The 22,339-nt window shown below is 65.2% G+C and overlaps 1 protein-coding gene across 2 annotated transcripts in view; it reads right to left on the minus strand.

Annotated features, from left to right (window-relative positions):
- Positions 1-22,339, minus strand: part of PDE4A (phosphodiesterase 4A) — a 112,561-nt gene that overhangs the window by 52,247 nt on the left and 37,975 nt on the right. The gene's annotated exons all lie outside the window — the stretch shown is intronic.

Below are 22,339 nucleotides of genomic sequence, written 5' to 3' on the forward strand. Positions count from 1 at the left end.
GCGCCAGCCCAGCCCCTCTCCTGCGCCAGCCCAACCCCTCCAGCGCCAGCCCAGCCCCTCTCCTGCGCCAGCCCAACCCCTCCAGCGCCAGCCCAGCCCCTCCAGCGCCAGCCCAGCCCCTCTCCAGCGCCAGCCCAACCCCTCTCCTGCGCCAGCCCAGCCCCTCTCCTGCGCCAGCCCAGCCCCTCCAGTGCCAGCCCAGCCCCTCCTCCTGCACCAGCCCAGCCCCTCTCCAGCGCCAGCCCAGCCCCTCCAGCGCCAGCCCAGCCCCTCTCCAGCGCCAGCCCAGCCCCTCCTCCAGCGCCAGCCCAGCCACTCTCCAGCGCCAGCCCAGCCCCTCTCCTGCGCCAGCCCAGCCCCTCCAGCGCCAGCCCAGCCCCTCTCCAGTGCCAGCCCAGCCCCTCCTCCTGCGCCAGCCCAGCCCCTCCAGCGCCAGCCCAGCCCCTCTCCTGCGCCAGCCCAGCCCCTCTCCTGCGCCAGCCCAGCCCCTCCAGCGCCAGCCCAGCCCCTCCTCCTGTGCCAGCCCAGCCCCTCTCCAGCGCCAGCCCAGCCCCTCTCCTGCGCCAGCCCAGCCCCTCCAGCGCCAGCCCAGCCGCTCTCCTGCGCCAGCCCAGCCCCTCCAGCGCCAGCCCAGCCCCTCTCCTGCGCCAGCCCAACCCCTCCAGCGCCAGCCCAGCCCCTCCAGCGCCAGCCCAGCCCCTCTCCTGCACCAGCCCAGCCCCTCTCCAGCGCCAGCCCAGCCCCTCCAGCGCCAGCCCATCCCCTCTCCAGCGCCAGCCCAGCCCCTCCTCCAGCGCCAGCCCAGCCCCCTCCAGCGCCAGCCCAGCCCCTCCTCCAGCGCCAGCCCAGCCCCTCCTCCAGCGCCAGCCCAGCCCCTCCAGCGCCAGCCCAGCCCCTCTCCAGCGCCAGCCCAGCCCCTCCTCCTGTGCCAGCCCAGCCCCTCTCCTGCGCCAGCCCAACCCCTCCTGCGCCAGCCCAGCCCCTCTCCAGCGCCAGCCCAGCCCCTCTCCAGCGCCAGCCCAGCCCCTCCTCCTGTGCCAGCCCAGCCACTCTCCAGCGCCAGCCCAGCCCCTCTCCAGCGCCAGCCCAGCCCCTCCTCCTGTGCCAGCCCAGCCCCTCTCCAGCGCCAGCCCAGCCCCTCTCCTGCGCCAGCCCAGCCCCTCCAGCGCCAGCCCAGCCCCTCTCCAGCGACAGCCCAGCCCCTCCTCCTGCGCCAGCCCAGCCCCTCTCCAGCGCCAGCCCAGCCCCTCTCCAGCGCCAGCCCAGCCCCTCCTCCTGTGCCAGCCCAGCCCCTCCAGCGCCAGCCCAGCCCCTCCAGCGCCAGCCCAGCCCCTCCTCCTGCGCCAGCCCAGCCCCTCCAGCGCCAGCCCAGCCCCTCTCCAGCGCCAGCCCAGCCCCTCTCCAGCGCCAGCCCAGCCCCTCTCCAGTGCCAGCCCAGCCCCTCCAGCGCCAGCCCAGCCCCTCTCCAGCGCCAGCCCAGCCCCTCTCCAGCGCCAGCCCAGCCCCTCCTCCTGCGCCAGCCCAGCCCCTCCTCCTGCGCCAGCCCAGCCCCTCTCCTGCGCCAGCCCAGCCCCTCCTCCAGCGCCAGCCCAGCCCCTCTCCAGCGCCAGCCCAGCCCCTCCAGCGCCAGCCCAGCCCCTCCTCCTGTGCCAGCCCAGCCCCTCTCCTGCGCCAGCCCAGCCACTCTCCAGCGCCAGCCCAGCCCCTCTCCTGCGCCAGCCCAGCCCCTCCAGCGCCAGCCCAGCCCCTCCTCCTGCGCCAGCCCAGCCCCTCTCCTGCGCCAGCCCAGCCCCTCTCCAGCGCCAGCCCAGCCCCTCTCCAGCGACAGCCCAGCCCCTCCAGCGCCAGCCCAGCCCCTCCTCCTGCGCCAGCCCAGCCCCTCTCCTGCGCCAGCCCAGCCCCTCTCCAGCGACAGCCCAGCCCCTCTCCAGCGACAGCCCAGCCCCTCCTCCTGCGCCAGCCCAGCCCCTCTCCAGCGCCAGCCCAGCCCCTCCTCCTGCGCCAGCCCAGCCCCTCCTCCTGCGCCAGCCCAGCCCCTCTCCAGCGCCAGCCCAGCCCCTCCTCCTGCGCCAGCCCAACCCCTTCAGCGCCAGCCCAGCCCCTCTCCAGCGCCAGCCCAGCCCCTCCTCCTGTGCCAGCCCAGCCCCTCCAGCGCCAGCCCAGCCCCTCTCCTGCGCCAGCCCAGCCCCTCTCCTGCGCCAGCCCAGCCCCTCTCCTGCACCAGCCCAGCCCCTCTCCTGCGCCAGCCCAGCCCCTCTCCAGCGCCAGCCCAGCCCCTCTCCAGCGCCAGCCCAGCCCCTCCTCCTGCGCCAGCCCAGACCCTCTCCAGCGCCAGCCCAGCCCCTCCTCCTGCACCAGCCCAGCCCCTCTCCAGCGCCAGCCCAGCCCCTCCTCCTGTGCCAGCCCAGCCACTCTCCAGCGCCAGCCCAGCCCCTCTCCTGCGCCAGCCCAGCCCCTCTCCAGCGCCAGCCCAGCCCTCCTCCTGTGCCAGCCCAGCCCCTCTCCAGCGCCAGCCCAGCCCCTCTCCAGCGCCAGCCCAGCCCCTCCTCCAGCGCCAGCCCAGCCCCTCTCCTGCGCCAGCCCAGCCCCTCCTCCTGCGCCAGCCCAGCCCCTCTCCAGCGACAGCCCAGCCCCTCCAGTGCCAGCCCAGCCCCTCTCCAGCGCCAGCCCAGCCCCTCCTCCTGCGCCAGCCCAGCCCCTCTCCAGCGCCAGCCCAGCCCCTCTCCAGCGCCAGCCCAGCCCCTCCAGCACCAGCCCAGCCCCTCTCCTGCACCAGCCCAGCCCCTCTCCAGCGCCAGCCCAGCCCCTCCTCCAGCGCCAGCCCAGCCCCTCCTCCAGCGCCAGCCCAGCCCCTCTCCAGCGCCAGCCCAGCCCCATGCATGCCACAGACACTGCTCTGCCCATCTCTGCCGACCTCTTCCAGCTACAGCTCAGAGCCAGTCTGGCACCCTCCCCCCGGCCCACCAGCCACGCTCCTCTGGAAACCCCGAGACCACACTCCTTGCTCGGGCAGTGCGTCCTTTGGAGGGTCCAGCTCAGCCCCTCCAGCGGCCTGGGGCCTGCATCCCCTGCTCTTCTCCCTCTGCACCGGGTCTCCGGGCAAGCACACCCACAACCCAATTCACCCACCAGCTCTCTGCTGACGCCCCACAGCTGACTGTCACCAATGTGTGGGGCTGCGAGGGACTGAGGGGTCGCCTAGTCCAGCCCCCAGCGCTGACCCAGGGCCAAGCAAACACCGACTACCCCTGACAGGGGTTTGGCCACCTGCTCTTAACCCCCGCAGTGACGGGGATCCCACAACCGCCCCGGGGAGCCTGGCCCACAGCGTCACCGCCCTGAGCGCTGGATCGTTTCCCCGGATCTCTAACGAACCCTCCCCGGCTGCAGACGGAGCCGCGGACTCCTTGTCCTGCCCCAGTGGCCCTGGAGAACAGCCCCTCTCCCTCCCCCAGCCCTGCGCGAGTGTGGCCTGTTCTCAGGGCCCCCCCAGGCTTCTCCTCTCCGGACCGAACAGGCCCAGGGTTTGTAACGTTCCTCGCACGCGGGTTGGCTGAACCTTCGCTCGGTCCGGCCGCTCTCCTCCGGGCGCTCTCCAGCGTGTGTTAGAATCACAACACACTGAGATACAAGGCCAGAGCCAACAGTCATAACGTCACCTACACAAATGACACACACACACAGACAGCGTCCTCATACCCAGCAACTCACAACCGCTTCACAGACCCCACCCTGGGCCTCCTTTGTACAAGATTTGGTGCAACTACAGGACCTTGGTTGCAACAACGATCTATACGGTCCCAGTTCACGTCTATAACGTCACACCCCTCCCAAGTGCAGGACTCTGCACTGGTCTTCATTGAATTTCAGCTTGTTGATCTCAGACCAACTCTCCAGTTTGTCGGGTCGTTTTGAATCCCAAACCTGCCTCCCGAGTGCTCCCAGCCCCTCCCACCCGGGTGTCATCCGCCCATTTCTAAGCGCGCTCTGCACTCCGCGATCCACGTCGTTAATGAACATATTGGATAGTCCCAGACCTGACCCCTGCGGGATCCCCTGGAAATGCCCCCCCCAGTCTGACAGTGCCCCATTGAGCCCTACGCTGGGTGTTCGCTCTCTCAGCCCCTTGTCCCCCATGTTACAGTGTGACGATGTGACGCAGCAGGGAGGGGGGAGTGTTGACCTGGGAATGTGCCCTGGGGACGGGAGACCTGAGAGCCTGTCACCTGAGCCAGGAGGGGGAGGGGGAGGTAACACCTCTGCCCAGGAATGTGGACGGAGGCTGCAGCAGGGAACCTGCTCGGTGGGTTTAGTTTCAGTTTGGGGCTGGGTGGAGGAACACAGGGAACCCCAGGGCTGGGGTCTAAGCTCCCTGCTCCCCCAGAAGGACTTGACTGAGGGGTCCTGGGGGTCCCCACAAGCTCTGTTTTGGACTGTGTTCCTGTTGTCCAATAAACCTTCTGTTTTACTGGCTGGCTGAGAGTCTCAGTGAATCCCAGGAAGAGGGGTGCAGGGCCTGGACTCCCCCACACTCCGTGACATACAGTCACTGCCCCTAGCCCCCATTCCCCTGGTTTGCTCATGGGAAGTCAGGTGGGCCTGTCACAAGCCCGTGGGAAGGGGAGATCTATCGACTGCCCCCCACAGGCCAGGCGCCCAGTCGAAGGAGGTGGTTTGGCAGGGTTGGCTCTTGACCAGGCAGTGCTGGCTGTCCCTCCTAACCCCACTATCCTCCTGGTGCCGGCAGTCCCATTGTTTAGTCATTTGGTCCAGGATCTTTCCAGCTCTCGGAGTCAGGCCGACCGGTCTGCCGTGCCCGGACCCTGCACTAAGCGCTCTGTTTGCCCTTCTCCCGTCCCGGGAGTCTCGCAGAGCAGCGCGAAGGGCTCCAAGACGGCTTCAGCCAGTTCCTTACATGTCCTGTGACTTTCCACAGGCCCTGCCAACTCAAACACAGCCATCTAATTGAAATCTGCTGTGGCCAGTTCCTTCCCGGCTGGCTCCCCCTCTCCTCCGGACCTGGCCCGCGGCCAAAGGCAAAGCTCAGCCCCTCCCTCCGGCATCCCTCCTGGATGTCTAGCCACCAGCTCCCAGCCGCCTCTCCCAAGACCACCCTGCTCTGCCCTTTGGCAGACCCTGGGACAGCGCCAGCGCCTGCCTGTCACCTGGGCGTCACCTTCGACTCGCCCCCCCCAGCCAGGCTCCAGCTCTTACCCGTTCTGTCCTGGTGACCGCGCGCTGATCTGGCCTTTCCCCCCCGCAGGGAACGGCCCCCCCCCGGGGCAGAGCAATGGTCCCTCTAGCCCAGGGTCCTGTCTGGACGGACCAGGGCAGTTACTGAGCGATCCATCCTGGCGGCCGCTCCCAACTTCCAGCAGAGAAGGTAAAACTCTGGCCCAGGCTCTGATCAGCTCAGTTCCGCAGCAGCCTTCGCTGTGGCCTGGCCAGACGCAGTCCTGCCCCGCTCAGCTCCGTGCCGAATGCAGCTGCAGAGACCATTCTCCCAGCCGCTCCCCTCCTCTGCATCCCTCCATCGCCTCCCTTCTCTCTGCATCCCTCCACCAGCCCCCTTCTCTCTGCATCCCTCCACCGGCCCCCTTCTCTCTGCATCCCTCCATCACCTCCCTTCTTTCTGCATCCCTCCATCACCTCCCTTCTCTCTGCATCCCTCCACCGGCCCCCCTCCTCTGCATCCCTCCATCACCTCCCTTCTCTCTGCATCCCTCCACCGGCCCCCTTCTCTCTGCATCCCTCCACCAGCCCCCTTCTCTCTGCATCCCTCCACCAGCCCCCTTCTCTCTGCATCCCTCCATCACCTCCCTTCTTTCTGCATCCCTACATCACCTCCCTTCTCTCTGCATCCCTCCACCGGCCCCCTCCTCTGCATCCCTCCACCGGCCCCCTTCTCTGCATCCCTCCACCAGCCCCCTTCTCTCTTCATCCCTCCACCGGCCCCCTCTTCTGCATCCCTCCATCACTTCCCTTCTCTCTGCATCCCTCCACCGGCCCCCTCCTCTGCATCCCTCCACCGGCCCCTTCTCTCTGCATCCCTCCACCGGCCCCCTTCTCTCTGCCTCCCTCCATCGCCTCCCTTCTCTCTGCATCCCTCCATCACCTCCCTTCTCTCTGCATCCCTCCACCGGCCCCCTCCTCTGCATCCCTCCACCAGCCCCCTCCTCTGCATCCCTCCATCACTTCCCTTCTCTCTGCATCCCTCCACCGGCCCCCTCCTCTGCATCCCTCCACCGGCCCCCTTCTCTCTGCATCCCTCCACCGGCCCCCTTCTCTCTGCCTCCCTCCATCGCCTCCCTTCTCTCTGCATCCCTCCACCAGCCCCCTTCTCTCTGCATCCCTCCATCACCTCCCTTCTTTCTGCATCCCTCCATCACCTCCCTTCTCTCTGCATCCCTCCACCGGCCCCCTCCTCTGCATCCCTCCACCGGCCCCCTTCTCTCTTCATCCCTCCACCGGCCCCCTCTTCTGCATCCCTCCACTGGCCCCCTCCTCTGCATCCGTCCATCGCCTCCCTTCTCTCTGCATCCCTCCATCGGCCCCCTTCTCTCTGCATCCCTCCACCGGCCCCCTCCTCTGCATCCCTCCATCACCTCCCTTCTTTTTGCATCCCTCCATCACCTCCCTTCTCTCTGCATCCCTCCACCGGCCCCCTTCTGTCTGCATCCCTCCACCGGCCCCCTCCTGTCTGCATCCCTCCACCAGCCCCCTCCTCTGCATCCCTCCATCACCTCCCTTCTCTCTGCATCCCTCCACCGGCCCCCTCCTCTGCATCCCTCCATCACCTCCCTTCTCTCTGCATCCCTCCACCGGCCTCCTCCTCTGCATCCCTCCACCAGCCCCCTTCTCTCTGCATCCCTCCACCGGCCCCCTTCTCTCTGCATCCCTCCATCACCTCCCTTCTCTCTGCATCCCTCCACCGGCCCCCTCCTCTGCATCCCTCCATCACCTCCCTTCTCTCTGCATCCCTCCACCGGCCCCCTCCTCTGCATCCCTCCACCGGCCCCCTCCTCTGCATCCCTCCATCACCTCCCTTCTCTCTGCATCCCTCCACTGGCCCCCTCCTCTGCATCCCTCCACCGGCCCCCTTCTCTCTGCATCCCTCCACCAGCCCCCTCCTCTGCATCCCTCCACCGGCCCCCTCCTCTGCATCCCTCCATCACCTCCCTTCTCTCTGCATCCCTCCACCGGCCCCCTCCTCTGCATCCCTCCACCGGCCCCCTTCTCTCTGCATCCCTCCACCGGCCCCCTCCTCTGCATCCCTCCACCGGCCCCCTTCTCTCTGCATCCCTCCACCGGCCCCCTCCTCTGCATCCCTCCACTGGCCCCCTCCTCTGCATCCCTCCACTGGCCCCCTCCTCTGCATCCCTCCACTGGCCCCCTCCTCTGCATCCCTCCACCGGCCCCCTTCTCAGAGGCAGAGCCGGGGGCTGAGCAGTGACCCCCCCCGGCACATTGGAAAGGGGCGCCTGTAGCTCCAGCCCCGGAGTCGGTGCCTAGACAAGGAGCCGCACGGTAACCTCTGAAGAGCCGCACGTGGCCCCGGAGCCCCAGGCTGCCCCGCCGGGCTAGCCCATCACACACCAGCTGCTGGGCTTCGCTGTAAGGCCACGGATGCCCTAACCCCACCCTGCCGAGCATCTCTCACTCCCCACTGCGACCTCAGCTCCCGGCTCCAGTGGGTCCCTGATCCCAGCTCCAGCCCCCGCTGGGGACGCTTCCAAACTGGCCCCTTGGTGCTTCGCCTCCCCCGGCCCCGCACCCAGCTCCTGCAAATCCCTCCTGAGAACCCTGCTCTGCCAGGAGGCTGAGAAAACCCCTGAGAAGGGTCCGGCTGCTGGGGGGCTGGGCCCACGGCCTGTCACGCTGGGCAGGGCTGCCCACTGTCCCCTTGGGCTGCCCGCCTGCCTGTGTCCAGCTGCTGTCTCCCGTCTGATACCAGGACTGGCAGCTCTGTGGGACAGGGCCCAGCTTTCTGGTTGCGTCTACGAGAAAACCGGTGACGTCAGTGAGCTCACACCCGGAGCTGGGCAGCAGCTTCTGGGGCAGGAGCCTGGGAAAGGGGCAGTGGTGAGGCAGGGACCCACCACGCAGCCATGGGCAAGGGGCCCTCGGCCTGGAGGAAACACAGGTTCCTGGCAGCACAAATCCAGAATGGGAGCTTGAGCTGGGAGGCAAGCAGGGCTCTGGTTATAGCCAGGGGCTGGAGGCCAGGACTCCTGGGTTCTATCCCCAGCTCTGGGAGGGGAGTGGGGTCTAGCAGTTAGAGCAGGGGAGGCTGGGAGCCAGGACTCCTGGGTTCTATTTCTGCCTCTGGATGGGAGCGATGACACCTGCCCAGAATCGTCCCTTTTTAGAGGTAACTGTCCCGGATGAAATGGTTCGGACGTCCCAGTTACTTGCCGCCGAGGTGGCCGCCCGAATGACACTGTGGGTGCGCTCTGCGCGACGCTGGCCCTGCTGCCGTACCAGCCCTGGGGACGGGGGGACTGGGGGTCCCCCCACATCCCGGTCCTGGCACCCAAATCTGCAGACATGGAAGAAAGGGAACAAAACTCACCAGTGTTTCACTGAGCCGTTGCTGCCATCTACTGGCCGCTGCCTGGCTCTGTGCTGACGGTCAGACAGCGGCCAAGGCGGGGGCACCTGCTCCTGCCCCCCTGCCCTGCCCTGCCTCTGCCTGGCACCCGGCGGAAGGGCAGGACCCAGAGAGCATCAGCCCCCCACTAACCATGGCGGGGGGACGTGCGACGTGCATTATTCCCGTGGCTAGAGCGCCAGGGCCCCCGCTGTGCTGCTGGGGAACAGGGAGTCAGGACTCGGGTGGGTCCCGTCCCGGGCTCATCAGGCAGAGGGGGAACTGAACTGGGGTCTCCCGCACCCTGGGAGTGCCCCAACCACTGGGCTAGCGGTTAGGCCGCCACCGTCCCGGCCCTGGGCGTTTTGGGTGGAGTTAGGTGGGCGGTGCCCCGAGTGAGACAGCCACCCCCCCGCACATCTTCACCGCTCGCAGGGGGGCTGGGCGGCCGGCACCTCGCGGGAGGCAGCCGTCCGCATGCCCGGAGGCTGAAACCTCGGTGCCCAGGGAGCTGTTATTGCAAACACTGAGGTGCTGACGGGGGTTTGTGGATCGCCGTGGGGCCTAACCCGGGGATTCAGGCATGAAGCCTCTTCGTGGCCCGAGACCTGCAGGGGAATAGGGAGCCCTGGCTCTTCCGTGGAGCCGGGAAAGGTCTTACGGGAGCCAACGGCAGGAAGACGGAGCGAGGCAAACTCAGGCTGGGCGCAGGTGCCAGTTTTCAAGAGGCAGGTGACTAACAACTGGGACACGTTACAAGGGTGGAGCAGGATTCTCCATCACTAGCCAGTCTCTAAATCCAGGCTGGGAGCTCCGCTCTAGTTCAATCGGGGAGGAATCTGGGGCCGTGGGGTCAGACGAGGGGATCCCCGGGGTCCCCTCTGGCCTGACACCCTAGGAACCGCACTGCCGACGTCTCTCAGACGCTCCCCTCCTCTCAGTACGGTGCCGGTCGCAGCTTCAGTCCTGAGCCGCCCACGGGGCTCGGGCGTGACCAGTGCAAACGGAGGGAGCAAAGCGCCGGACCACTCCTCGCGCCAAGGCCACAGCAGAGGCTCGGGGGCTAATAAGGGCAGCTCAGGCACTGGGGGAAGACGGAGAGGCCTCTGCTGTAAGCACTGCAGCAAGCTCAGGGAAGGGCGTTCTAGGAACACAGAAAATCAATGGCCTCCCTGCCCGTGCCTTACATCGGCGGCTAATCTGCGCTCGTTACCACTGTCTCTCTGAGTTACTCGGGGGGGGGGGGGGCTCCGAGGGATGGGGAAAGGAAGCAGCGACCCAGCGGTGTGAGTTAAGCCATGAGGAAACAGAGGTCAAGGGCTCCAGGGCCAGTTTTGCACAAGGGTCCGTGCGTGCTGAGGGCATGTGTGGGATTGCAGGGGCCGCGAGTGAAAACGCAGGCCCGGCAGTGCATGCTCAGAGATCTAGGGGAGGGGACTGCCCGGGAGCTTTGGAGCTGCTGTAAGGACCAGCCGGGAGCCGCCAGGGGCAAGGCACAGTGCCTTCTGCTGGCCCTACAGAGCCTGGGGATTCCGCCCCATAGTCCTGGGCACCTTCTCTGGGTGCCTGGTCTGCTATGAGCTATGGGCCCAGCCGGTCTCGAGCACTCCTGGGACAGCAAGCGCCGCTGCAAGCCAGCCCCTGTATTCGAGCCCCCGGGAGCTGAGCTCTCTGCTGGTCAATTGGGCGGGGTCAGAGAAGCGCCCCGAGGCCGCTCCAGGATCCGACACCGGCCCTGGGGCGACGGGCTCCCGGGAACAGAACATGGTCGCAGGGTGCACACACCACCCAAGGGCTGCAAGCTGAAGCCAGGCAAACGCCGACTGAGAGAAGGGAGGGTCGCGAACCGGGCTGTGGTGGAGTCAGCAGCCCTGGCCAACGAGCGCAGGGCAGCCCCAGGGCCTGCTCTGCAGCGGGGCAGGATTCCTGAGCAGCACCGCATGGGACTAACGCCCGGGAGTCTGCCGCCCAAAGCAGGGCTTTCAGCACCAGAGCAGCCTGGTCACCCGGCTGCCTGCCGTCCGCTCAGCCCCACCCAGCTCCACAGCCGGGGCCTCCCTTTTCACATTCCCCGCAGTGCCGAGGGCCGGTCGATACTGGGGAACGCGCTGTTCTCTGCCTGCCGGGAGGGGAAGCAGGTCTGGGGCACGCAGCAGAGCGAGGGCCAATTTCACTGGCAAGGCTGCACTGTGCCGTACTTGGCAATTAATGCACTAGGCTCTAATTACCATCGTTCTGGCTGCTCATGGGGAACAGGTGCTGCCTTTGGTCCCCCTTATCCAGCTTGGGGGGGCCCTTGGGAGCTGGTACCGCGGCTCAGAGAGCTGGGCTGGAGCTAACCCCACTGTTTGTAAGGCTGTATGGCTGCAAGGAAGGCAGCCCGGGGGCTCCGACCCTCGTCCCTCCCATCCCAGGGGCTCACAGCGCTCCCCATGGGCCCAGAGACATCATCAACTCCACTTGACGGGGAAACTGAGGGGCAGGGAAAGGTTAAGTGATTCACCCAAGGTCAGGGCTGGGAAGAGAACCCAGGAGTTCTGATTCCTGTTTCCACTAACGAGTACTCCTCCCCAGAGCCAGGGAGAGAACCCAGGAGTCCTGCCTGGCTCTAACCTCTCGACACCAGCCTCCTCCCAGAGCCAGGGAGAGAACCCAGGAGTCCTGACCCTTAGCTCCTCCCTTCTCTAAGTCACTGGACCCCACTCCCAGCTCATTGCCCCTCGTTCTGACTGCTGCTGGCATATCCCTTTGGCACGGGACGGCCTGGCTTGCCAAGGTACGTGGGGGCAGGGCTGGTCAGTGCCTGGCACGGAGACTTTCCCTGCCAGCCCCAGGGCTGCGAGGGCGTGATGCCAGCGGCTCAGCAGCGGTGTTCTTCGCCTCGATCTCGCCGGCTGGGCTGCCTTTCGAACGAGGCTTCAAACCAAGCCGATTTTTCCTTCCCAGGCCAGCTGCCCTGGGCCTTTCTGCTGGGGAGCCCCTGAAATCTCAGCTCTGGCCACCCACTGCCCTGCCTGCCACCTGGCGCGTGGGGCTGGGGTCCCACAGCTGGCTTCTTTCTTGGCACTAGCTGGAGGTGCCCACGCCCCTGAGGTGGCAGGGCTGGGCCAGGACCGACCGACCCTTTGCCCTGCCTCAGCCTGTTCTTCATTGCAGGTTTTGGGACGTCTCTCAGGGCCGTTCCCTGGCGCTGGCCCCAGTGGGAAGCAGGGGAAGGGGTCAGCGCACGTCCTATGAGACGCTTCTTCGCAGCCCCTGCAGGGCTCCCTGCACCGCCCCCACCCCCACGCAACTAGACCGCTCCCACCATTGCGTGTGAAGACACGTTCCAGCTTCTCTCCACACGTGGCTTGTGGCGTGGATCTGAGCAGCTAAACCCGCCGGCAAGCCGCAGGGAAAGAGCCTGTCAAAGGCCCCAGCTGACATCAGGGCCCCACCGTGCCAGGTGCTGCATGGACCCGACCGAGATCACAGCCCTGCCCAGACCTTGGCCGTAATGCTTCTAACACAAAGGCCCCTTGTGAGGATGTGACGCAGCAGGGAGGGGGGAGTGTTGGCCTGGGAATGTGCCCTGGGGACGGGAGACCTGAGAGCCTGTCACCTGAGCCGGGAGGGGGAGGGGGAGGTGACACCTCTGCCGGGGAATGTGGACAGAAGCTGCCGCAGGGAACCTGCTGGGGGGGTTTAGTGTCAGTTTGGGGCTGGGTGGAGGAACGCAGGGAACCCCAGGGCTGGGGTCTAAGCTCCCTGCTCCCCCAGAAGGACTTGACTGAGGGGTCCTGGGTGTACCCAGAAGCTCTGTTTTGGACTGTGTTCCTGTTGTCCAATAAACCTTCTGTTTTACTGGCTGGCTGAGAGTCTCAGTGAATCCCAGGAAGAGGGGTGCAGGGCCTGGACTCCCCCACACTCTGTGACACCCCTGCACTAGCACCGATTCCTTCCCTTGTGAAAGTTCCCACAGGGCCTATCTCGGGGGTGGGGGAATCCGCAGCCGGCTGGTCCCAATGGGGCTGCTGCCGACGGTGCTTTTCCCCGGTCCCCACACCCCGTCCCCTGCGGCGCCCTCCCGGGGCTCTGTTCCAACAGCTCCAGGCGTCACGTGTCCCGGGGACATCCTGCACCTGTCACGTCTGCTCCCCGCTGATTGCCCGCTCCAGCCCTGCTGAGAGACGGATGCAGCGAGACCTGGCGCTCCCGTGGTTCACTGCTCCGCAGCAGCTGGCTGTGCTGGGGACCCAAATGGGGCCTGATCCTCCGTCACCCCGCTCCTGGGCTTCATGCCCCCTTTGCCCTGGGGTCAATGAGAGCCGCCTCAGGGCTGCTCTACCTCATGCTGCGTGCCCCACAGGGAGCAGTGAATAGCCACAGTGCCCATGCTCCCAGCCCCTGGCCATGCCGCAATCCACCCTCCCCCTTATGCCAGCTCCACACCTGCCAGGGAGGCCCCTGCTCGGAGGGGAATGCCAGGGCTGTCCCCCGCCATGTTAAGGCCCCTTTACACCACCCCAGAGACGCACAAAGGGGCCTGAGGGTCACTGAGAACCAGCCCCACCAACTGCACTAGTCTCCGCACAGCTGGCAGCTGTACCAGAGCTCCCCTCCCCTGCCAGCCGGTGCCAACCCAAACCCCTGCGATGGGATGAACGAGAGCGTCCAGCTAACGGGACCCACGCCCCCCATTCTGCTGCTGCTCATGGCCTTGCTGGCCATCAGCCGACCCGGGGGAGACTGGCTGTAGGTGAGACAAAAAGAAGGGGGCCAATATTTTCAAGGGAGATATATTATTAGTAATGTGGTAGCACATAAGGAACCCAACTTAGATTGGGCCCTTGTTGTGTGGATCCCCAGCCCTTTCTGCGCAGCGCCCGGCACGACGGGGCCCTGATCTCGGCCGGGGTCTGTATGTGTTACTCTGCTACATGTAATAATAAGCACGTCGATTCGAGAGATAAACCGAGCGTGAGGGCGATTCAAGGGGAAGGAGAAACCAGCCCCATGACGTGCTGTCCTCGCAGCAGCCAGCCGGGTGCCCTGGGCTCCAGCTCCTTGCCAGGTGCTGCGGACGAGCCCCTGGGAGCTTGCCCAGAGCACTGGACCAGCTCTGTGTCCCTAGAGGCAGCTGCTGGGATTTGACCCACGTTGCTGAGACCCTATGCCCCAGCCCAGGAGCTGAACCCCACAGCGGTCCCAGCCTCTGCCCCAGTGTTTGCCGGGCCCTGGGGGGCGGGGAGGGCGGGGGGCTGCTGGCCAAGGGAGGAGGAAAAGCCACAGCCAGGAATTGAGCAGATACACGAAGTAAAACCCACAGCCCAGCAGTGCCCGAAGGGCGGGAGGTGGGGAATAAACTGGGGCTTCCACCAGGCTCTGGGGCCTCTCCCATCGCCACCTGCATGGGTGGGGAAACCAAGGCACGGAGGGGAGGGCCCCTGGTGAGACGGTGCAGGGCATCTGCAAGGGGATTAGCTGCACCATGCCCAGCCCTCGTCATTAGCTCCACCTGGACTGAGCGTGCCGCCGGCTGCGGGATCCGGCTGCAGGATCCGGAAGGGTGTGGACTGACAGCCTGGAAGTGCAGGGCAATGGGGATCCAGGCCCTCTGGGGGGGCACTGATACCCGTGCAAAGGCAGCGTGCGACACACGGCACCGTGCTTGGCATGCGGCTCCCGCTGCCGGCCGCCAGGGGGCGCTCTGAGCAAGGCAGGTGCAGGCTGCTGGGCCCCGATCCAGGCGAGGGGAGTCAGGGCCATGCCGCAATGATACTGCGAGGAAACGGGCCAGAACCGGCGCCAGATCCCACCCCCCGCCCCGCCCCGCCAGCTGCGGCAGCGGGTGGAGCTCCCGATCCCCCGCCAGCCCCTTCTGGCTGCACCTCTCCCAGCCTGTGCGGCGGGGACCCCTCTGGGTGCCAGAGCGCTGCTGGTAAACTGGAAGTGCTGGAAACAGAAGCCGGCACTGGATCTCGGTGCCCGCCCCCGAGGGGTTGAGGTGGGGCGTGTGCACGAGCAGAGTCTCTCTCTAGCCAGACGCCCTGGGAGTCCCTCCCATGTGGGGGTGGCAGGGCCCGCACCGCCGCTCCTAACGGCCTTGCGACACAGCCCCCGAGGCCCCTGCCCTGGCCCCGCTCTCAGAGCACGCCAGCTGCCGGCTCACCCCCACCGGTGCCTGCTGCGCCAGCCTGGCCCAAGCACACCTCTGTTGTGAACTGGGTGGGGCTCAGCACGTGCTGGGGAAGGGGCGGGAACGGGACCCACTGGTTTGCTGGAGGCTTGGAGGTGCCAGGGTTGCTGACGGGCACTGGGTTACTGCAGGGTTCGCATGGGCTCAGCATCGGAGGGTGTCCACGTAAGCTGCACATCGGCCTTCTGCACGGGGGTGGATCTCACTCTGGGATGAACCTACCCCACTGCTGCCCCACTCCGGCCACCTCCCCCGGACCCTGCCCTACCTCCCCGGGTATCTCGGAGAGCTCCCGGGAGGAAGCTGAGCAACCAGCTAGTTTATCCGGACGCGTGGGGCAAGTCCATTGTGCCCCACGCTACCTGGAGCCAGCGTGGGCTGGCAGGTGGGGCCCCGGCTGTGACCCAGGGGACAGGGGTCTAGCCCCACGGTGCCTTGGACAAGTCTCTGCCCCCATTCCCTGTCGCTAGCCCCCCTCTCCACACCTGAGCACCGTAGCCCTGCGACAGGTGGAGTGCACGCAGCTCTGGGAAAGTCCCTGGTGTTACACTGCGGGGTAATGCTGGCAGACACGGCCGCACCCCGGGCTATCGCGTCCCAACTCCCAGCTTTGCAGAGGTGATCCTGGGCAGCCCCGTGACCATTGCCCCTGGCGGTGACTTGCGCCCAGCAGGGCCCCTAATGCCCGGGCTGTGTCCGCCCTGCAAAGGAGGGTGTTTGTACCCAGTCCCGAGAGAAGACAAGGCACTTCCATGGAGCTAGCCAGGGTCGCCCCTGGGCTTGGCCACCACCAGCTCCATGCAGACACAGAGACGCCACACGCAGTCTGCCAAAACCAGCACAAGGCCAGGTGCCAGGAAGAGCAATCAGACGCATCCCAGGCTCCGGTGACGGGGCCCAGCCGGGCACATGGCTAGAAGCAGTAGGTTAGCTGCTCGGGGGGTGGAAATTGTCCCTTCCTGGAAACTGCCAATTAGCAAAATGCTTTATCGCAGCATCGTCCAATGGCAGGTTGAATTTACGGCCTGTTATAACCTCAGCTCATGCCAGGAGGGGCGGGTAGAACCCGGGGGCCCAGGTGCTGTTAAGGGGTTTGCCTTGAAAACATCATTCCCGGAAAAAACAGTCTCTAAATAACAGCGGTGCTAAAGCATTCCTGACCCCCAGGGACCGCTCTGCCTGGCTTTGCAAAATACCATCTCATTAGAGCCAGCTTTACAGAACAGCTAATTGTTATTAATTACAGTAGAACCAAGAGAGCTCCACTGAGACCTGACTGTGCTTAGCACTGCACAAACACATAGTACGACACACATCCTGCTCCAAGGAGCTCGAAATCTGTACAGATAGGGGAAACTGAGGCACAGAGCCTTGCCCAAGGTCACAGGTAGAGCTGGGAATAGAACCCAAGTCTCCTGAGTCCCAAACTGGTGCGCTACCCACTGGACAACACAGCCTGCTAGCTGTAGGCCACACCCACTCGGCATTAGACCCTTTGCTGTATCCATTCTGCAGGTATTTTGTCCAGCGCCCGCACTTTCCGGAACAGCTGATGCAGCCCAATGCTCTCTGGTTCCAAGCACCTTTAAACAGCTCAAGTGGGACACCATCAGGTCCCAGGTCCACTCAGAAATGTTTGGGTGGCCTTTCGTACCTCCTCGAGCGACGCCGGATCAGCCTTCGCCCCTGGCCCAGCAGCCGTGCGGTTTGCCAGGCCACGTGGCTCTGGCCAGGCGTCAGCAGGAGCGTGGTTCAGTGTGCCTTCCTAACGCTTCCTCCCCGTCAGGACCTGCTCCGTGGACAGGCAGGAAGAGCTGTCTGGTTTCACGCTGGGGATGTGAGAAGGCAGCTGTGGCTGCCAGCCAGGTGCATGGCAGCTCTGTGGGCAGGACACACGTTGCTGTGCCCTGCTTCACCGGCCAGGGCGTTGGATCGCATGGTCACACTTTGCCCGGGCTTGGGAAATGCCTCTCCGTCACTGATGCTCTCGGACACCCCCTGCTTGCGTGCCCCTGCCTTTGTGCTAATATATCGACAGCCTCTTCAGGAAGCCGAGGTTTCTCGTACGATTGTCTGAAGCCGGCTCTCCCAGCGGTGGCGTGACACAGCGGGACATACACTGCTCCAGGCGGTCTCCAGGGTGTGCGACGGGGAGCCGCGGTTACAGCATGCATCTCACGGCTTCAGCAGGCTCCTGGGACACACGCAGGACTCTGCACTGGGGACATGGTCTGTTTGCTGTTTGCTGATGCATCTGCGCTGTGAGAGTTCACTACGGAGCGAGTTCTGGGGAGGAGGTGGCCGATTTCACGATTTGAAATCCAGGCCTGGTGAGGGTTCCTGGGGCCCCGGAACCAGGAGCCCAGGACAGACAAGCCCTCAGCAGCACAGTGTCAAAGGCCAGGAGACGGGCTCACCCGGGGAGCCCCAGCCAAAGGCACCTCGCACGGTTTCACGCCCAGGGCGATCAGAGCCGAGTCTTCCGCTAGGGGCTGTGGGCTCCCGCGGGCGTGGTGCCCGCTACCAAGATCAAACTTTTCTGCTGCCCTCCATGGCCCCGGCATCCAGCCATGGCTCATCCACCTTCACCACCACTGGGGAACTTGGCTCTTGTCCATGGGGTCTGTTACCCTGAGCCCGAGCCTTCCTCAGACGCTACCGACGGTGTCAGACGGCCCCAAGGCTCGTGTGGGCAGGGATGACCGAACCCTGAAGTCCAGCAGCTGTCACCGCCACTACCCGCTACCACCAGGGGTCGGCACGCTGGGGGCCCTGATCCTGGCTGGGGTCTGTGCCACCCCTGCCACACTAGGGCTCTGTTCTCAGTCGGGGTGTCCCTGTGCTTCCCTCATACTCCTAATAAACCAACAGACCTCTGTAGGGTGCAACTCAGCCCCATAAAGAGGGGCCAGCACAAGTCCTGGCACCCCTTCAGCGTGAGAGCCCCCATGCCCGGCGTCAGGAAAGGGAACTGCAGGCCTCGGAAATCCAGAATCTAAGTGTCACGGGGTCCCCGGGTGATGCTCTGGAACTGCTCCCCACGAAGCCAGGCAGGACTCTGGGGAGTCTCCTCTCTGGGAGCAGCCTGTCTTCAGGACACACAGCTCCCCTGGCTTCCACCTTCCTGGGTCTGACCTCGGAGCATTCAGCCTCCTCTGCCCCTCCGTGTGTTTCCCCCAGCGAGTCCGCCCAGGCGGGGTCCTGGGGGAGCCAGAGGGTCCTGCCCCCCAATTTCGCAGTCAGACGTGACTCTCAGCCAGCCAGTAAAACAGAAGGTTTATTAGACGTCAGGGACATGGTCTAACACAGAGCTTGTAGGCGCAGAGAACAGGACCCCTCAGCCGGGTCCATTTTGGGGGCAGTGAGCCAGACAACCGCGACTGCCCTTCACTCCTCGTCCCCAGCCAGCCCCAACTGACTCACCCTCCAGCCCCCCCTCCCCTGGGCTTTGTCCCTTTCCCGGGCCAGGAGGTCACCTGGTTCCTTTGTTCTCCAACCCTTTAGCTCTCGCCTTGCAGAGGGGAAGGGCCCAGGCCATCAGTTGCCAGGAGACAGTGTCGCCATTTATGTACCCTGGCCCTTTGATCTGCAACAATTGCACCCCTGCCTTATCCCGCCACCTAGAGACTTAAGAAATGCCTAGGAGAAACTGAGGCACCCCTACAGTATTCAGAGGAAACATTAAGAACAGCCCCACTTCGTCACACTAAGCCTTGCCTTCTACACAGGGGTGAATCACCCCAAAGTCTGCCCCTTTGCAGAGCCGCAAAGCCCTGTCTGCAGGCCGGGCACCAACCCCACGGTCCCCACAGCCCCTGTCTGCAGGCCGGGTACTGACCCTCTGGGCCCCTCAAAGCCCCTGTCTGCAGCCTGGGCACCGATCCCTTTTGCAGCCTGTTTTGCCTCTCGCTGTTTGGAGAAAGCCTGGAAGCTTCCGCAACCCCCCCCTCCCCCCCCGCCTGCGCAGACGTGAACTCCTGACCCCGCGTCGGCTGGCATTTGGGGGCCTGGGCAGGCAGCATTATTGCGGCTCCGCCAGCAGCCACGGGAATCGGCCACGTGCTTCTCCCATCTGCTGCCCTACCCTGGGCCTGCGGCTCTCACGTCCCCAGTCCGGCCCTCGGCCGCGGGCACACCGTGCCTGGCCAGCAGCGTGAAATATGCAGTGGGATGCCCAGAGGAAATGACCGAGCGAAGCCAGCCCCCCCGCAGCCCCAGGCTCCCCGGGGAAAGCCCTGATCCTCTCTTCCGCCATCCCTGCGGCTGCCTGGGCCAGGGCGGCACGAAGCAGAGACGAGCCACAGCCCCTGGGCTGCCCGGTGGGAGCAGGGCAGATGCAGAGCCATGAGGCCAGTGCTGCAGCAGCTGGGGAAGGTCCTTCACTGGGGGTCTCCTGGGGCTGCTTCCGTCCGCCCTCAGGCCCCTGGGAAGTTAAGTGGTCTGCCCCCGAGCAGGGCAGGGGGAGCCTCTTGGCCAGCGATGCCAGGGCTCCTCGGGGCAGGACCACCTCTCTGTTCTGTCTGTGCAGCGCCCAGGGCTGGGCACCTGGCACTACCGTAATACACCTAATAAACAGCATACAGCGCCTGGCCCAATGGGGCCGGGGTCTCGGTCCTGGCCTGACCGTACTACTATCGTAGTCTTGCACTGGCAGCCTGGGAGGAGGGACAGGTCCTGGGGGGCCCCAGCTGCGTCAGAGGAAGCCAGAGGGTGACTCACCAGCCTTTAAATTTAGAAGCAAGACGTTTCAGGAAGGTTTTTATTTCCTGCCTTTGAAGCAGCAGCCCCTGCCGCTCTCCGCACCAGAGAAACCCTCCACCAGCCAGAGGCTCAGGAAGGGCAGCTACCCACAGCCATGTCTGGATCACCACACAGTGGGCTCAGGGCTCCGGCTCCCAGCCCCACCATTTACACCCACGGGTGCCAGGCAACGCCACGCCAGGAGGGAAGCATGTAACCAACCACACTGAGCTGGGGGCTAAGCACAGAGTGACCCGGTGGGGTGGGCCCTGGGCTGCGAGTCCGGACTCCTGGGTTCTATTCCCAGCTCTGGAGCGGCCCTGCTGGGTGATCTCAGGCGAATCCCCACCCATCTGGGTGCCTCCCCTTCCCCCCTTCTCCTCCTCAGGCCTAGGCGAGGCTTGGAAGCTGCACCTAGCAGGCGTGGAACCTGTCTACACCTGGATGGGTTAATGTGCGTTAAAGGCACCTGCATGGCCTTGTCTACACTACAGCTCTGGGAGGGAAATGGGGGGCTGGGGCAGGGAGCCATCAGGACTCCTGGTTCTATTCCCATCTCTGGGGACAGGAGGAGGGGCTAGTGGTTCGAGCACGGGGGGCTTTGCAGGGAACGAAGCGCTCAGAGTTATTCAGCCCAGGGCCACGTCGCAGCTGCAGGCAGGAGTCGTGCTCTCCCGCCACGGCCATGAGCGAAGGCACATCTGCTGTCCTAGCGAGCGAGCGGCTGGCGCGATTAAAGCCATCAGTCACACCCGCCCGCTGGCTCCGTTCATAACGGCCGGGAGCAGGAACAGTTTGTCTGGATTCTGGGGCCCAGCAGCACAGACACATAAATATCCCCGGCCCCCAGCCTCCGGGCATCCCCCTGCATCTTCCACGCTGCTGGCCAGGCACGGTCTGCCCGCGGCCGAGGGCCGGACTGGGGATGTGAGTGCCGCAGGCCCAGGGTAGGGCAGCAGATGGGAAAAGCACGTGGTCTTTGCTCGGTGTCTGGATCCTTCGGGCATGGTGGGTGAGCTCAGCCCCCGGCCAGCTCCGTCCTGGCAGGAATCGGCGTGCCGTGGAGCTGTCTCAGGCTGGCACCCTACACACTGTCATGGAGTCCCTGGGCGATGCTCTGGAATGGCTCCCTACGAAGCCAGGCAGGACTCTGGGGGAGTCTCCTCTCAGGGAGCAGCCTGTCTGCAGGACACACAGCTCCCCCGGCTCCACCTTCCTGGCTCTGACCTCGGAGCATTCAGCCTCCTCTGCCCCTCCCTGCGCTTCCCACAGCGAGTCCTCCCAGGCGGGGTCCTGGGGAAGCCAGAGGGTCCTGCCCCCCAACTCCGCAGTCAGACGTGACTCTCAGCCAGCCAGTAACACAGAAGGTTTATTAGACGACAGGAACATGGTCTAACACAGAGCTTGCAGGTGCAGAGAAAAGGACCCCTCAGCCGGGTCCATTTTGGGGGGCAGTGAGCCAGACAACTACGTCTGCCCTTCACTCCATGTCCCCAGACAGCCCCAAACTGAAACTCTCTCCAGCCCCCCCTCCCCCGGGCTTTGTCCCTTTCCCGGGCCAGGAGGTCACCTGATTCCTTTGTTCTCCAACCCTTTAGCTCTCACCTTGCAGGGGGGTAGGGCCAGGCCATCAGTGGCCAGGAAACAGGGTGTCGGCCATTCTCTGTGTCCAGACCCCTGCACACACCTGCCCTCTAGGGCTCTGCAAGGATCATACACCCTTACCCCACCACCTAGATACTTAAGAACTGCACAGGGGAAACTGAGGCACCCCCACACTATTCAGAGGAAACATTAAGAACAGTTCCGCTTCGTCACACACACCTCGCTAGCTGTTCCGAACCCAGGCGTCCCACCTGCCAACACATCAGCCTGGCAGCTGCCACTCAGGGCTGGAGTCTCCGTTCAGGTCACAGCCGCTGCCCGGAACAATTCCCCTGCCAGGGCCTGAGTCTGCCCGCGCTCACCCCCTTGCCCTGCTGGTTCAGAGACAGACCCACCCTGCCACGCTGCCCATGCAACCTCCCCGGCAACACCCCCCAGCCCCTCAGCCAGCGTCAGCGCCAGGGCAGCCGGAAACCCGAGTTTGCCCTTGGTTGGAGACAAGGGACTACAATTGATGGGAGGCAGCTGTGCTGTGGAGGCGTGGCACAGGGGGGCAGGGAGCCAGGACTCCTGGGTTCTGGGAGGGGAGTGGGGTCCAGTGGTCAGTGCAAGGTGGGCTGGGAGCCCGGACTCCTGGGTTCTGTTCCCAGTTCTACCACTGACCTCAGGCAACTCTCTTCCCCTCTGAGTGCCTCAGATTCCCAGTGTGAAAGGGGGACCCGGGGCTTGGACTCCTTTGTGACGTGCTTTGAGATCGACAGGCCAGGCGTCTCCCACGGGAGCAGGCTGCGCGCCAGGCTGCGTCCCTCTTTATTTGTTTACTTTTGCATCTATTTATCCTGAGCCCTCAAAAGCAGCAGATTGAGAACCAAAATGACGAAACTCCTAACAAAACAGTGCAGCCCCCAGCCTGCTGCACGCAGAGACCCCCGCGGGGACTGGGCTCGCTCAGCATCCATCCGCTCCTGCTTCACCGCTGATTGCGGAGCCGCATTTCACGTGGCCTGGTGATCACTGGTTCCAAACTCCTCCCGACCATCTGCTCCGAGGAGCTGCCAGCCAGCCCCACGCACAGTGCCCCCGGCCGGCCGGCCCTGAAGTCACACACCATCACCCGGGCGTCCTCCCCCCGGCATCCCGCCGCACTGCCCATCCCCCGTCTGCACCCTCCCACCCCACCGCCCATCCCCCGTCTGCACCCTCCCTCCCCACCGCACTGCCCACAG

Source organism: Chelonia mydas, chromosome 20, assembly GCF_015237465.2.
Source record: "Chelonia mydas isolate rCheMyd1 chromosome 20, rCheMyd1.pri.v2, whole genome shotgun sequence".
Taxonomy (NCBI): domain Eukaryota; kingdom Metazoa; phylum Chordata; order Testudines; family Cheloniidae; genus Chelonia; species Chelonia mydas.